This window comes from Marmota monax, unplaced genomic scaffold, assembly GCF_021218885.2.
Source record: "Marmota monax isolate L192 unplaced genomic scaffold, Marmota_monax_Labrador192_F-V1.1 WCK01_AAM20220418_F8-fsc00100, whole genome shotgun sequence".
Taxonomy (NCBI): Eukaryota; Metazoa; Chordata; class Mammalia; order Rodentia; family Sciuridae; genus Marmota; species Marmota monax.
In genome coordinates, this window is record NW_026693872.1 from 5,897,105 (window position 1) to 5,913,331 (window position 16,227).

At 41.0% G+C, this 16,227-nt stretch overlaps 1 pseudogene; it reads left to right on the plus strand.

Moving 5' to 3' along the window:
- The first annotated feature begins 12,604 nt into the window (after positions 1-12,604).
- Positions 12,605-16,227, plus strand: part of LOC124105418 (YTH domain-containing family protein 3-like) — a 28,172-nt pseudogene continuing 24,549 nt past the window's right edge.

Below are 16,227 nucleotides of genomic sequence, written 5' to 3' on the forward strand. Positions count from 1 at the left end.
TTAAAAAAAGTGTTTAAACACAAAAATTGTAATCTGAGAAAACTTTCTAGAAATAAAATAGTCCTAAATCCAGATGTTAAATGTACTTATGCACATAGAAAAATTGACCAGCATGGATACCTCTGAGATATATATCTTAGGAGGACTATTATAAAGGTTTTTTTAAAATCCCAAAATTTGCCAGGAGTGGTAGCACATGCCTGTAATCCCAACAGTTTGGGAGGCTGACACAGAAGGATTGTGAGTTCAAAGCCAGCCTCAGCAACTTAGCAAGGTCCTAAGCAACTTAGCAAGACCCTGTCTCAAACAGAAAATAAAAGGGCTGGGGATGTGGCTCAGTTGTTAAGCGCCCCTGGGTTCAATCTCTGGTACCAAAAAAATAAATAAATTTTTTTTCAAAAATTTTAAATCACATATAAAGTCAATTAAATCATCAACTTAAGTGATATTCTCTAGCGCAAAACTAAAAGAATAGTGAAAGAAAGCACAACTGTCTAATTAATAGAAGGAATATGGAATTACAAAAATATTTTATTACTCTAAAAGAAAGGAAGAAAAAATAGAACATACAACAGATGAATTGCACAAAATACAAAAGGTTAGGGGGTAGTTATAAATCCAACCCCACCTGGAATAACATTAAATGTAAATGGATCAAATATTGCAAATCAAAGACTAATATTGTCAAATTGGCTTCAAAAATGATGTTTGTGGCCAAGCAAGGTGGTGCACGCCTGTAATCCCAACGGCTCCGTAGGTTAAGGCAGGAGGATCTCGAGTTCAAAGCTTAGCCTCAGCAAAAGCAAGATACTAAGCAACTCAGTGAGACCCTATCTCTAAATAAAATACAAGGGTTGGGGTTGTGGCTCAGAGGTAGAGCGCTTACCTAGCATGTGTGAGACACTGTGTTCGATTCTTAGCATCACATACAAATAAACAAAATAAAGGTTCATTGACAACTGAAAAATTATTTTAAATAAATAAGTAAAATACAAAATAGGGCTGGGGATGTGGCTCAGTGATCTAGTGCCCCTGAGTTCAATCCCCAGAATGAAAAAAAAAAATTCTGCTTGTGAGACACATTAAATATAAGGACACAGATGGTCAAATATAAAAGGATAAAAAGATGATCAGTTAAAAAAAAAAAAAGATGATCGGTTATGGCTCGATGCCCTGTGGATACAGAGGGATGCCTGTGCTTCATCAACATTTCCTTTAAGTATAAAGTTGTCCTATGTATTCACAGATTATTAGCACACCCTAAATGCTTAACATCAATAATATCTTCTAAGATACAGTTAATATTTAAAATATTCATTTGTGCCCAAATTTACTTTATTAGCACTCTCTTTGAATACAGGATACAATCAATAGTTACACACTATGGTTATTTATTGTACAAATTTCAAAAGATTTAAATAATTCAGAGTATGTTTTCTAACTATAGTGGAATTAAGCTAAAAATATCAATAGCAAAAAGATAACTAGAATATTTTCAGTTCCCTGGAAATCAAACAATATACTTCTAAATAACCCATGAGTCAAAGAAGAAATATATCAAAAATTATAAAATATTTTATCTGAATGATAATGAAGATATAACATACCAGAACAAATATAACACAATTAAAACATTTCGAGGTTAATGTAAAGCCTAGGTTGCATATATTAGGAAAGAATAAGGGCTGAAAACCAGTAATCAAAGTTTCCAACTCAAACACTAGTAAAAGAACAGCTAAATGAGAGAAGATGGAAAATAAAAATAAAAGCAAAAATCAATGAAATAGTAAAAGAAAAAAATCAACAAAGCCATGTGTTCAACAAAAAAAATTAATAAATTCCTAGTAACACTGATCAAGAAAAAGACACATATACACAAAATACCAATTTCAGCAATAAAAAAAGAGAAAGAGAATTCACTACAGATCCCATAAACTTTAAGAGATAAAGAGGATATTATAAACAGCTTTACACCAAAATAGTTTGCAGCTTGAATATACTGGACAACTTCCTGAGACTATTCACCAAAGCCAGTGGAAGAAATAGAAAATTCAAAAATGTATTAACTTAATGAAAAAGTGTATTTGGCTTTGAGTTTTTCCACTAGTTCTGTACATAACAGAGTAGTTAGTACTAGACTAGCCCTGCTGCTATAAATAGTATAAACCTAGTCAAAATATATAAAGAAACTTTTTTCAGATATTGGACAAGAGCTAGTACAAGAACTATGACACCTGAGAAGAGAACCCTATGTGAGTGCCATTATCATCTGGTCGCTTTCTAGACCACGGTACAGAGAGATGGAGCTCAAGCAGAGCACAACAAACTCACTGAATGGAGAAAGCAGAGACCAGATGTTTTAGGGTTGCTGAGAGAGCTAAAATCTGTGGGGCAGAGAACTGACAAAGAGAGTTACACAGAGAAAGAGTTCCAGAAATCTACAAAGCAGTCCACTTAAGTCTTTGACTAAATTCTCAGTTGAGAATGGAGAGATGAAGTCTGATGTGGTGCACACCAAGGATCCCACCACTCAGGAGGCCAAGACAGGAGGATCACAAGTTTGAGGCTAGCCTGGGCAACTTAGGGAGATCCTTTCTTAAAATAAAAATAACTGGGGATGTATGACTCTGAGTTCAAATCCTAGTACCAAAAAATAAATAAATAGATGAAGCTACAAAGCATGATAGAAAATATAGAGAATAGTACTGGGGAGCTGTGAGCTGCAGAGATTCCGGAATTCTCACAGTACCAGTTCCAAATAGCCAGGGTGGCCAAACAATGTGGAATTAAGCTGAGATCTCAGAAGGGCCTCATTTTAGAAATAGAGCTATTCTTTCCAAAGATTATTCCTAATAAAAATAAGGAATAATGTAGACCACTCCTACCAATGCATAAAACAATCCTATCTTCTAGGAAACAAATCAAGCTGATTCAAAGTAAATTGATTCTGGATAAAAAAAACAAACCTAAATAACTTTTAAAGGAAAACAAATTCCCCAAAACAGCATCTACAATGTACCACATACAAGCAAAAATCATTAAACAAATGAAATAGCAGCAATATGTAACTCAGAAGGCGGGGGCATAGTTAAGAAAAACAAACCCCGACATGATGCTAAGTTGAGGAAAACTAACCCAGAGATGTTAGAATTAACAGATACAGGACTTCAAACAACCATTATAAATACACTTAAGGACTTACAGAGAAAAGCTGAGCATATTGAATGAATGAATGGGGACACTGAATAGATAAATGGAAATTATGAAAAAAGGACCAAATGATAATTCTTGAATTGAAAAAGACAACACCAAAGTCAAAATTTTTAAGGAAAGAATTTAAGGAAAGTTTGGACACTGCGGGGGAAGAAGAAAATCACTGTCAAGGCCAGACAAGAGAGCTATCCAAAGCAAATCACAGGAAGGAAAAAAAAAGGATTGCAAAAATGAACAGAGCCTAAGGAACTTGCACAGCAATATTGGGCAGTCTGACACAGGGGTAATTGACAGTCCCAGCAGGAACAGTGAGATACGGTGGCAGGAAAAAATGCATTTGAAGAGATAATGGCTAAAGGATTTTCAAATAGAACAAAAAAATCACCCCACAGATCAACAAAGTTCAAATGCTCAAAACCACAGATAAAGAGAAAAATCTTAAAAACAGACAAATGTGAAACACTGAATAAAAATATTTTAAAGGAAACAATGACAAGACACTAACTTCTCATCATAAATACCACAAACCAGAAAACAATGGAAAAACTTCTTCAAAAGAACCAAAGGAAGGGAGGGGAGACTGCCAACCTACAACTGTCATCTATTATCCTGTGAAAGTACTCTCCCAAAATACAGGAAACTACTAAAAAGAACCAGAGGTCCCTGGAGAAATGGCTGGTTAAGTGAGCAGGGCATGAAAAGTTCAAGTTGAACTTAAAACATCATGGAGAACCAGACAGCGCTGATAAATATAGAAAGAGTGGTTAAATTTGAAAAATCACCATTTTACAACCAGCAATGGTAAGGTCTGATTGAAGAAAATGGGTGATAAGTCTATGGTAGAAAGCTTGACAGGGAGCCATAATATTCCCATAGCCTTAAAACTTCTCCCAAAGGTGATGTGTTAGTTGCAAGACAAAAAATGAGTAGACAAAGCAACAACTTGACTGGCAGTCAGAATCAACATTCCTAGGGAAGGGATGGGGACAACCTGTCTCTGAATGTGATGCCCTCAAAAGGACCCAGCATTACTCATAAAATATTACTGCTGAGAGTGACAAGCTGAATCTAATCATGAAGAGATATCTGCTGTGTGATGGAATGGGATCCTAGGTACACAAGATTACCTAGGGAGTGTTCTTGAAAAAAATGTTGAAGCTGTTTCACACAGTCAGATAAATCCAGAGTGGAGAACTTTTCTTTTTCTTTTTAATTTTATTTTTATTGATTTTTTAAAATAAATGGCAGTGGAATGCATTACAATTCATGTTAAACATATAGAGCACAATTTTTCATATCTCTAGTTGAATATAAAGTATATTCACACCAATTCGTGTCTTCATACATGTACTTTGGATAATGATGTCCATCTCATTCCAACATCATTCCTAACCCCCTCCCCCTCCTTACCCCTCCCACCCCTCTGCTCTATCTAGAGTTCATCTATTCCTTCCATGCTCCCCCTCCCTACCCCACTATGAATCAGTCTCCTTATATCAGAGAAAACATTTGACATTTGTTTTTTTGGGATTGGCTAACTTCAATTAGCATTGTCTTCTCCAACTCCATCAATTCACCTGCAAATGCCTTGATTTTATTCTCTTTTATTGCTGAGTAATATTCCATTGTGTATATATGCCACATTTTTTTATCCATTCATCTACTTAAGGGCATCTAGGTTGTTTCCACAGTTTAGTTACTGTGAATTGCTGCTATAAACATTGATGTGGCTGTGTCCCTGTAGTATGCTATTTTTAAGTCTTTGGGGTATAGACTAAGGAAAAGGATAGCTGGGTCAAATGATGGTTCTATTCCCAGTTTTCCAAGAAATCTCCATATTGCTTTCTATATTAGCTGCACCAATTTGCAGTCCCACCAGCAATGTACCTTTTTCCCCACATCCTCGCCAACACTTATTGTTGTTTGTCTTCATAATAGCTGCCATTCTGACTCGAGTGAGATGAAATCTCAAGAGTACATTTGATTTGCATTTCTCTAATTGCTAGAGATGATGAACATTTTTTCATATATTTGTTGATTGATTGTATATCCTCTTCTGATAAGTGTCTGTTCAGGTCCTTGGCCCATTTATTGATTGGGCTATTTGGTTTTTTGTGTTTAGCTTTTCAAGTTCTTTATATACTCTAGAAATTAGTACTCTATCTAATGTGTGAGGGGTAAAAATTTGCTCCCAAGGTGTAGGCTCTCTATTCCACCTCATGATTGTTTCTTTTGCTGAGAAGAAACTTTTTAGTTTTATTCCATCACATTTATTGATTCTTGGTTTTAATTCTTGTGCTATAGGAGTCTTATTAAAGAAGTTGGGGTCTAATCCAACAAGCTGAAGATTAGGGCCTACATTTTCTTCTATTAAGAGACAGAGTCTCTGGTTTAATTCCTAGGTCTTGATTCACTTTGAGTTGAGTTTTGTGCAAGGTGAGAGATATGGGTTTAATTTCATTTTGTTGCATATGAATTTCCAGTTTTCCCAGCAACATTTGTTGAAGAGGCTATCTTTTCTCCAATGTATGTTTTTGGCGCCTTTGTCTAATATAAGACAATTGTAATTTTGTGGGTTAGTCTCTGTGTCCTCTATTCTGTACAATGGGTCTACCAGTCTATTTTGGTGCCAATACCATGCTGTTTTTGTTACTATTGCTCTGTAGTATAGTTTAAGGTCTGGTATTGTGATGCCATCTCCTCCACTCTTCCTGCTAAGGATTACTTTAGCTATTTTGGGTCTCTTATTTTTCCAGATTAATTTCATGATTGCTTTTTCTATTTCTATGAGGAATGCCATTGAGATTTTGATTGGAATTGTATTAAATCCATATAGTGCTTTTGGTAGTATGGTCATTTTGGTAATATTAATTCTGCCTATCCAAGAGCAAGGTAGATCTTTCCATCTTCTAAGGTCTTCTTGGATTTCTTTCTTTAGGGTTCTGTAGTTTTTATTGTATAGATCTTTCACCTCTTTTGTTAAGTTGATTTCCAAGTATTTTTTTTTTTTTTGAGGATATTGTAAATGGAGTAGTTTTTCTCATTTCCCTTTCAGAGGATTTGTCATTGATATACAGAAATGCCTTTGAATTATGGGTGTTGATTTTATATCCTGCTACTTTGCTGAATTCATTTACTAGTTCTATAAGTTTTCTGGTGAAACTTTTTGGGGTTCTAGGTATAGTATCATATCATCAGCAAATAGTGCCAATTTGAATTCTTCTTTTCCTTATGTGTATCCCTTTAATTTATTTCATCTGTCTGATTGCTCTGGCCAGTGTTTCAAGAACTATGTTAAATAAAAGTGGTGAAAGAGGGCATTCCTGTCTTGTTCCAGTTTTTAGAGGGAATGCCTTCAATTTTTCTCCATTTAGAATGATGTTGGCCTGGAGCTTAGTGTAGATACCCCTTACAGTTTTGAGATATGTTCCTGTTCTCCCTAATTTTTCTGGTGTTTTGAACATAAAGGGATGCTTTATTTTGTCAAATGCTTTTTATGCATCTATTAAGATGATTATATGATTCTTATCTTTGAGTCTATTGACATGATGAATTACATTTATTGATTTCTGTATGTTGAACCAACCTTGCATAAGTAGGATGAATCCCAGTTGATCGTGGTGCTCTATCTTTTTGATATGTTTTTGTATTCAATTTGCCAGAATTTTATTGAGAATTTTTGCATCTATGTTCATTAGAGATATTGGTTTGAAGTTTTCTTTCTTTGATGTGTCTTTGCCTGGTTTTGGAATCAAGAGTGGAGAACTTCTCACATACAATTGGCCTGAGCTCTTCAAAGAGGCCACACTGAAAACCACCAAAATATCAGTAAGGGGTGTGTCAGCAGAGGTGGGGTGGGTACAGTTCTAGGTTCAAAGAGAGTAAAGAAACCCAATATCTGTAATTAATTAGTGAGTCTTGATTGAATCTTGGATTCAATACTTAGGATACCTAATACATTGACAATGGTATGTTATTGTACTATATTGCTTAGGGAATAATGACCAAAAAAATCTGTACATGTTTAATACATATTCAGTATTTTTCTAATTTTTTCTGGGTGGTTGAATGTGCAGATATAGAACTTGAGAATACAGGACTGACTATATTTAGAAGTAAAATATCATGGTCTATAGTTACTTTCAAATGATTAAAAAAAACTGGAAAGGGACTTGGAGGGGAGAAAGCAAATATAGCAAAATATTAATTAATGATGCTTTGGAAAAGGATGTATGAATAGGAAAACTGACCTTAGGGGGGAAAAAACAAGAACTCAGAGAATAAGAGAAAACTTAAAAATTTACATATAGTATCTTCAGGGAAATTTGAGAAGGAATTACAAACATAAAAAGAGAGCAGAATGCTCTAAAACAAGAAAATTTAGTAATTACAATAAAGCTCTTGGAAATTAAAAATATCATCCTGAAAAACAATTTCAATAGAAATGTTGGTAGATTTAAAAATAGGCTTAAAAAGCAACAAAACAAAAAATGTGAGAGGAAAGGTAAAAGCTATTGAGGACTCTAATCTGACTAGCTGTAGTACTAGAAATGGGAACAGAAACCATGGGGGAGATTTTATTTTCAAACTATAGAACAAAAAATTTCCTACAGCTGAAGAACATTAGACTTCATCCAAGAACCCAGAACAATAAATGGAAAATAATTCCACCAAGGTATATCTGCTTCATTATAACCCAAATTCAACATGCTGAGGACACAGAAATGGTTAAAGATTCTAGAGAAATAAACTAACACATAAACATGTTACTTGCAAAGGAACAAGAGTCAAGCAGGGGTCTCACTAATTTTTCCAGGGCCAGTTAGAGGATAGGAGACCCTGCAGCAGTGTTTCTCCTCAGAGGGACGCATGGGCACTGGGAAGCTGGGCTGCCGCAGTCTGGCTGGGCACAGATGCCGCAGTCTGGCTGGGCACACAATCACGAGCCACCACACAGCTTGTAGATTCAAACAGCAACTCTTTATTCCCAAACTCACACCAGCCGTCTACAATCACGTTCTGGGGAAATCCACGTTCTCTGCCCAAATCCACGTTCTCTGCCCAAATCCACCTCCACTGGGCTTCTGTCTCCCAAAAAATACTGTCTGAATCCCGTGAGAACTCAAGGGGAACTCAGGCAGCAGGATACACCCTATTCCCAGCAGGAATAATCTTAAACCTGGAACGCCCTAAACCCGATCATCCTAAACCGGGAACACCCTAATCCGCCCTGGTCCTTGAGCAAGGTCACCTACATGCAATGTCACTGCAAAATGTCCTATTTCCACGAGTCCTTCCACTAAGCAACATGGGGTACGCTGGCAAGGAAATTGTCATACCTACTTGGCTAATGGCTCCCAGCACTGGGCCTTCTCCTGGAAGGCCCTTGTGCCTTACCCAATATTACAGATAATTGCACATCTTTCTTTTTCACAAGAGTGTCATTTACTGAAACCAGGAGCACCAATTTATTCACCTCAATACTGGCCTCTCTTCATGAGTTCCAAAGTCTTGTGAGGAATAGACACTAGAAGTTCTTTTAAATAAACTATAGTCAGTCTCTGCCTCTCCTTCTCTGTCCCATCATTTCTTTCTCTCCCATTTTCTGACCCGTCTTAATCATTTATTCAATCATTCTAGAAACGCTAAGTGAGAACCTCAGTATGCTGGGCCACAAGGTATCAAATGGACAAAGACCAGACCTGGATTCCAGGAGCTCACACCTGTGACAAGGGAGACTGTGGGCTATGGCTTTCCAAGAGCAGGTGGCCTCCCCCTCCAAACTTACAGCACAGAGCCCGGGAGAACCTGCAAGTAGTTTAATTCTCCTAGTCTTAATTCTGAGTTGAAGATTTTAAGTTTGAATTAGATTGTATATGTTTCTAGTTTTAACATATAGCTAGTTTTCACTTATGAAGATTCTTTAGGACCAGTGGCTCCCAAGGGAACAAAAGTTTGCTCTTCAATACCAGTAGAATTACATCCTCCAGACACTGTGTCCTCCTTTTCCTGTGAGTTCCTCTTTGAAAGGGGAAGCCACAGGATGCAGATGCAGCCTCACCAGCCATCAGCCCTTTCTCCTCAGACCAGAGCTGCCCAGGAGGAACACCACAGGGAGTGGCCCAAGTGTCACTGAAGGGGGCTGGGAGGGTGAGCCTTCTCTGTGGACACTTCCAGGACAGTGCCTCCCCCGATGGCTGGCTACAAGAAGAAGCTGTGGTGGCCTCAGCCCAGCATATGGACGAGGAGGTAAGGTTTTCCTCACACACACACACACACACACACACACACACCAGTAGAACTTGGATCCTTTGGGCGTCAGAACTTTGATAAAGAAGATTAAGCCTCAGAACCCCTCACCTGCACATACCCCTTCTAGGTGAAGGAGAGGCCTTGGCAAAATGTTTAGATGAAGATATATATTGCAAAATGTGCAAAAATACTTCTTAGGTATTTACTTTTTCTGATGAGGGTCCTACAATCCCACAAAACCTATGTCTGACCTTTAAGTCACATAGGGGCCCCTCAGTTCAGAGCTTGCTGAATGGTTCTTTAACTCAAGCATCCAGTTCCCATCCCTATTCCAACCCCACTGAATGCCACGCAGAACACTTTAAGAGAGCAGTGTGTGCAAGGATCAGGAACAGGGATTCAGGAGTCAAACAAATTTAAGTTGACATCCCACCTCTGTCACTCATTAGCTGTGTGTCCCTAGGCCTCTCTTTCCTCATTTGTGAAATAGAGATGATGATGATGGTACATACACTGTGATGCTGGGAGAATAGAATTAAATGGTGCTCAGTAAATTTTCAGTTTGGTGGCTGGCCTGCAGGGGGTGCTCCAGGAACAGTAGCTAAGGGACCTCTAGAAATAGAGAACATAAATTGTGTGTGTGTGGGGGGGAATATATATATATGTGTGTGTGTGCGTGTGTGTGTGTGTGTGTCCCTAACTTAAATTCAACTTTATGTTTAGGGCAATTGTTTGAGTGTGTACCCTAAAAGTTCATGTGTTGAAACCTAAAGTTCTCATTGTAGCAGTTTGCGGGGGTGAGGCCTATTGGGAGGTGTCTGGTCACAGGAGTGGAGCCCTCATTAAAGGGTTAACACCTTTCTAATGGGAATAAGTGGCTATGGTAGGAGTTCTGTCCCTCTTTTCTCTCTGCATGTGTCTTCTCTTCCCGTCCCACTTCTGCTACATTATAAAGCTATACAAGGCCCTCTCCAGTTGTGGTCGCCAATCTTGGACTTCCCAACCTCCAGAACCATGAACCTAAGTAAACTTCTTTCCTTTATAAGTTTCCCAGTCTCCAGTATTCTGTAATAGCAACAGAAAACCAAGATGATCAGGTTTTTTTAGCCTACAAATATGGCAGTTTCACCTGATTCCCCCAATAGAACAAAGGTCAAAAACATACAATGGACAGCTGGAGTGCAGGTTATTCATAGCGACCCTAGTTCCTTTCATTGGGAAATTGTGACTCTGTGCTTTGCTGGGGAGGCTGTTTTATTTCTTGCTCTCTCCCCTCCCCTGAAGCCCCTCTCTGTGGCCACAAAGGTCTATGATAAAATGGCCCCTCCCCATTCCCTCTGTAGCAGTTTCAGCAACTGCAGCCCCTTCCAGAACCAGGGAGGCCGCTTCTTCCCCCAGCAGTCTGTGAAACTGCTGTCATCTCCCCTGAGCTCCATCTGCTCTCCAGAATGTAGCTCCTGTTTGTTGGTGCTGGGTTCCATGATCCCTCGCAGTCCTTGAAACCTAATCTAGAAGTCTCTCTTCTTCATTAAGCCCTGGGGAAAGTGGAGGAGGATCTGGTGGGGAAAGAGCTGGGCCCAGGTAGAGTGCATACTGCAGGGTCCCCACTGCAGAGTCCTGGAGTTGTGCCTGAGAATCACAAACTCACAAACATAGACTGGCTGCCAGTGCCTGGGTTTCTCCTGTTTAACTCTCTCCTACCCAGGGGCCTGCAGGCTGAACTAGGTACTTAGTGGGTCACCTGGCCAATCACAAACAGGTATGAGTCACCTGCTGTCAAGACAGGTGTCCTCAGAGATCAGGGGCAGTATGCCTTGCAGACTGTGCTGGTAGAGTTCTCCAAGCAGCAGGGGCAGACAGAATAGGGGAGGAAGATGTTTGGGGGCAGGGAGTTGTGAGACCACAAGGCGGAGGTGGCAAAGCTTCTGCTCACCCCATTTCTGGAACACAGATATCCAAGTTTTCCTGCTAGAGACGTCCCTGGTTGAGAGAAACAGCCAGGCCTTACACATACCATTGTCATGCCCAGTCACTGGCTGGGGCCACCCTGCAAGAATACAACCCCAGCTCCTATGCTGATGCCAACCTCAAACAACCACCTCGATGCCTAGGCTGTCACTCACCACACTCCCTGAGACAGGGCAGCAGTCATTTCTTGAAGAACTGAGGGCTGCAGCTCTGTGTCTACCACAGTCTCACCCTTTACACACATTTGAGGAGCAGCTTCCCCATGTCTCTGGGGGCTTCTCTAGAAGACAGAAATTAAAGCGCATGAAGTGTAGACCTCATTCACTCCAGTGGGTCTTGGAGCCACAACTGGGACTCACCATCTACCTGTTCTATGTTTTCATTCTATACTACCCTTGTGCCAGGTGTGGTAGCGCATGCCTATAATTCCAGCAACTTCCTTGGTTCAGTAAGGAAGATAGCAAGCCTCTGCAACTTAGCAAGAACCTTGTCTCAAAATAAAAATAAAAATAAAAAAGGGTTGGGAATATGGCTCAGTGGTTAAGCACCCCTGGGTTCAATCCCTGATACAAAAAAAAGCCCTAAACTACCCGGAGATACCATCTGCTGGACTCAGAGGTTGTCCATTTAGGTGACTCAAGCTCTCATTCTTGAGGCATCTGAGCCCCTCACAAAAAGGAAGATGCACTGCTGATCCTTTCAGAGAAAAAACTTGCTGTGAGGAATGTGGTCAGGAGACAGTCTCCACCTTTTTTTCTTCACCATGACCCACCCAATTTTGCAGTGAAGGTCACTCCATTCTTGAAGAAGTCCCAGCCAGTTGTACCAACAACATAGAGGTACAAGTCCAGTCTCTGCTCTGTGGCCACCACATTTGACCAGCAGAGATATTGTCATATATACATTGCCATCTGATCCTTCCCCTGATCAATCCTGCTTTCCCCTTTTCCATTTGCAGGTGTCACTCCTCCATGAAACAACGTCACACCCACTCTGTCTCACAGCTCCTGGCTGGAGTACCCAGCTGCAGCACTCAGTACCAGGAGTGCAAGAGAGCATCCCGAGCGGAAGAGGCCCCACAGGGACATAACAACTCAGCCAGTTAAGGCCAGCCAGCCTTCATCAGTGGCTACCCTTGTGCCAGCACAATGGGCAGATGAACAAAGTGGCCATGGTGACAGAGACGGAGGCTCGATATGGATTCACACTCACCAAGGACAGTTTAGCTATTGTGGCCCTGAGGCCCAATCTGTGTGCACAGAGTCCAAATCTTCGCCTGCACTGGCACTATTCTCTGAGGAGGCCAAACAACGGTCAGTTAGTTACATTGGGCCCCTCTGTCCTAAAAGGTCAGCAGTGCATGCTCACAGGAATAGACAGCTCTTCTAGGTATGGGTTTGGCTTTCTTAGCCCTAAGGCCTCAGCCAGCACTGCTACCCAGAGGCTATGGAATGCCTAATTCACAGGCAATCTCATCCAGCATAGCATCTGTTGTACAAACTGGCCTGGGATTTGTTTTAATCAGGTATGGTTATGATTGTTGCAGAGGCTTGCTATGATTCCACAGGAGTGGAAATGATTGTCATGAAGAAAAAGGCTGTGCTCACAGATCCCTCTGAAACAGAATGCCTAGCACACCACTCAGGACACATGGGGAAGGACCAGGGTTGATCAGGGAGCAAAAGAAGAGTGAAGGCAGAGGATGGCCCAGAGTCTTTATTGGGGTATATGTTGACTAGATCTTATAGCCTCTTTGGGGTATAGTCCCTTTCTTTTTTCACTGGACCAGCATATCCCCAGTAAAAATATGCAAGGATGTGGATTGTGAAGTCTAGCAGCCAGGACAGAAGGTGTTGTCTTGTGGGGAAAGACCTCTGCATTATCTTTCCACGTGAGAGTGAGCTCTCGGATGTAGAGTGGGCCCTCGGCAGGCTCTCGGGGTCAGAGAAGTTCGGGGCTTTAGGAGCATCTACCTGAAGATAATTGCTAGAATTAGTATCTACCTCATAATTGTTAGTATCTAAACTGAGCTTTTCTTTGGAGTGAGGCTCTCCAGGGTCTTAGGTTAATTATCTCGGGCATTTTGTTATAGCAATGTGAAGCTGACTAATACAGGGTGCCAGTGACTGTCAGATCCTCCTGCAGTGAGATGCAAGCACCTGATATTCCTACACCCCATCCTTGGCCCCTGTCTCAATTCCTGCATTTCAGTTTTGCTTTCTTGCTCCTTCCCTATACAATCTCTTACCCTACTCTGAGCAAGCCACTTCCTGGGACAGACCTTGTCTTTGGGCAAAGCAGAGACTGTACAGAGCAAAGGCTGCCCATTGAGAAGTCCAGCCACTGGGAGAAATGGAAAAGCCCTTATAACACTGCCTTGTTCAGGTGTGGGAGAGGCTGAATGGACAACTTACCATGTGTCTATAGCTGGACAGTGAATCCTCTCCCTATTAAATGTCCTTCCATATAGATGATGACAAACCTATGCAAAGTATAACTGAACTATAAAAGTTATTTCCCTGGATAATAAAGTGGTGTTGGATAGAAGTTTACCAAGAAGAAAAGGTGGGAGGAGAGTTTTCAGGCAGAGAACATTAAATACCCAGGCAATGAGTATATTCTAGAAAAATACAAAGAATCCAGTTGAAATGAAACATAAACATTAGTGAGTAGGGGAATATTAGCCTTGTCTACCTTGTCACAGAAATTCCGATTGCAGCCTGCAGCTGACAAAGGGTATTTGAAGAATGTTCAACATAGAAATATTATAATCACAAATAAATACAAGAAAGACTTCTCTGACAGCTGTGTGGGAAGAGGTGAGGGGTATCAGGAAGATGCTGCCATGGCTCAGGAAAGAACCAAGGTGCGGTAAAGTCCAAATAGCTCTGCAGGAGGTAGAACTGCTGGACACAGTGATCTATTGACTGTGATGGGTAAAAGAAGAGAGAAGCCTGGGTAGTGCCCTGGTTTCTGGCTTGAGCATCAGATTAGCTATTGTCCTAATCCCAAAAGACATGACATATATGCCTTCTCCCTCCAATCTCGTCTTCACTTTGACCTGTAGTCTTCTCTTTCCACCCTAGGTCCCTTACACCATTAGACAATCCTCACACCCCTGTCCTCCTGATGCTCATGTCTAGAAAAAGACAGAGAAATAGAATCGCCAACAAAGAGTGCCAGACGTCACCCTGGGAACTGCTCAAGTGTTATAACCCCTGCCCAGGCCATCTCTCAGCTCTGAGCTTTGGGGTCCTCAGTCCTCTATGAAAGAAGCCCTCACCAAACTGTTCCAACTTGTCTGTTTGGCTTCCCCCTCCACCCACCATTCCTCTTGTACATTCTTCTCTTGTGATTCCCCCCCCCCCGAGTCCCCCACTTGCAATATCTAAACCTTCAAAGCCCAGTCCAAATACCACTTCTCTTGAGATCTCCCCTAACTCCTTCAGCTGGGAGTCTATCCCTCTTTGATCTCTATGGGCCTTGTTTGCTGTCCCTTTCACCCCTGCTCTGTATTGTGGGGCTTCTTTGTGTTTGTGGGTCTACTTTACTAGCTGTCAAGAACCCAAAGACAATGTCTGTCCCAAGAAGGCCTTGCTTATAATGGAGAGAAGAGATTGTATAGAGAAGGAGCAAGAAAGTGAAGCCAAGACCCAGTGACTGGGACAGGGGCCAAGGACACGGAGTAGGAAGACTCTGTGTACCAGGTGCTTGCTTCTCAGTGCAGGAGGATCTGACAGTCAGTGGCACCCTGCATTAGTCAGCTTCACATTGCCATAACAAAATCCTGAGATCATTAACCTATAAAGAGAAAGGATTTATTTTGGCTCACAAGTTCTGTAAGTTCTAGTTTAAGACTGGATGACCCATTGCTTTGGGCCTCTGGCAAAGGAGGCACATCATACCAGGAATGTATGGCAGAAAAAAACAACTTGCATCACAAACCAAGAAGGAAAGAGGAAGAGATTGGAGCCTAATAGTCCTCTTCAAGGGCAATGACCTAAGGACCTCCCATAAGGCCCTATCTCCTAATATAGTGACACCCCCTTTCTCCACGGAAAACTCTTAACTGGGCTTCTCCAGAAATCTTCACCATGGCTGATTTTAGGACTGTCAGCAAAAGAGTCTCTGCAAAAGAGTTCAATGTAGATAAACTTTCTATTTTCGTGTTGCCCTGTTTTACTTGGCCACTGGCCAGGAAGAAATCAGCACTCCAGGTGCTGGGCACCCTGTTACTAGTTTTTCACAAACATGTATCCAGCATAGTAGTTTGTAGAAATGTGTAAATAAAGCCTCTGGCCTTGAGCTGGGCTTCACAGAGATGTCTACATTCCTAAGATAAGAGAAGTTACCAATTGGGCTCCGTGATAACAGATGGCAGGAGGAGGAAAGAAAGGGGAGAAGACGCTCTCCCCTTCTCAGGTGTTGCCCAGAATAGTGAAAGAAAAAAACTGCTTTTATGTGAACTTCTACAGACTGTGAACTTATGAGCCTCTCACCTTACATGCTGGGTATAAAAATCTGAAATTACCTGAACTCGGGGGAGACTGATTGATTACAGCAAAAACTGTGCCCTCTGAACCTGGCTGCAGCCAAATAAAACCATTTCCTGCTATCTTGGGTGCCTTGCCTCATCTGTCCCTACAACACTAAAATATCCATGTCCCAATAGCAACATCCTGGAGACCAAGCCCTTAACAACAGGGCCTTTGGGGAACATATATCCAAACATTAGCACCTCCTTACCACTGCTGCCTACACAAAAGTGTCCCCAGACCCATGCAGATCTCATGA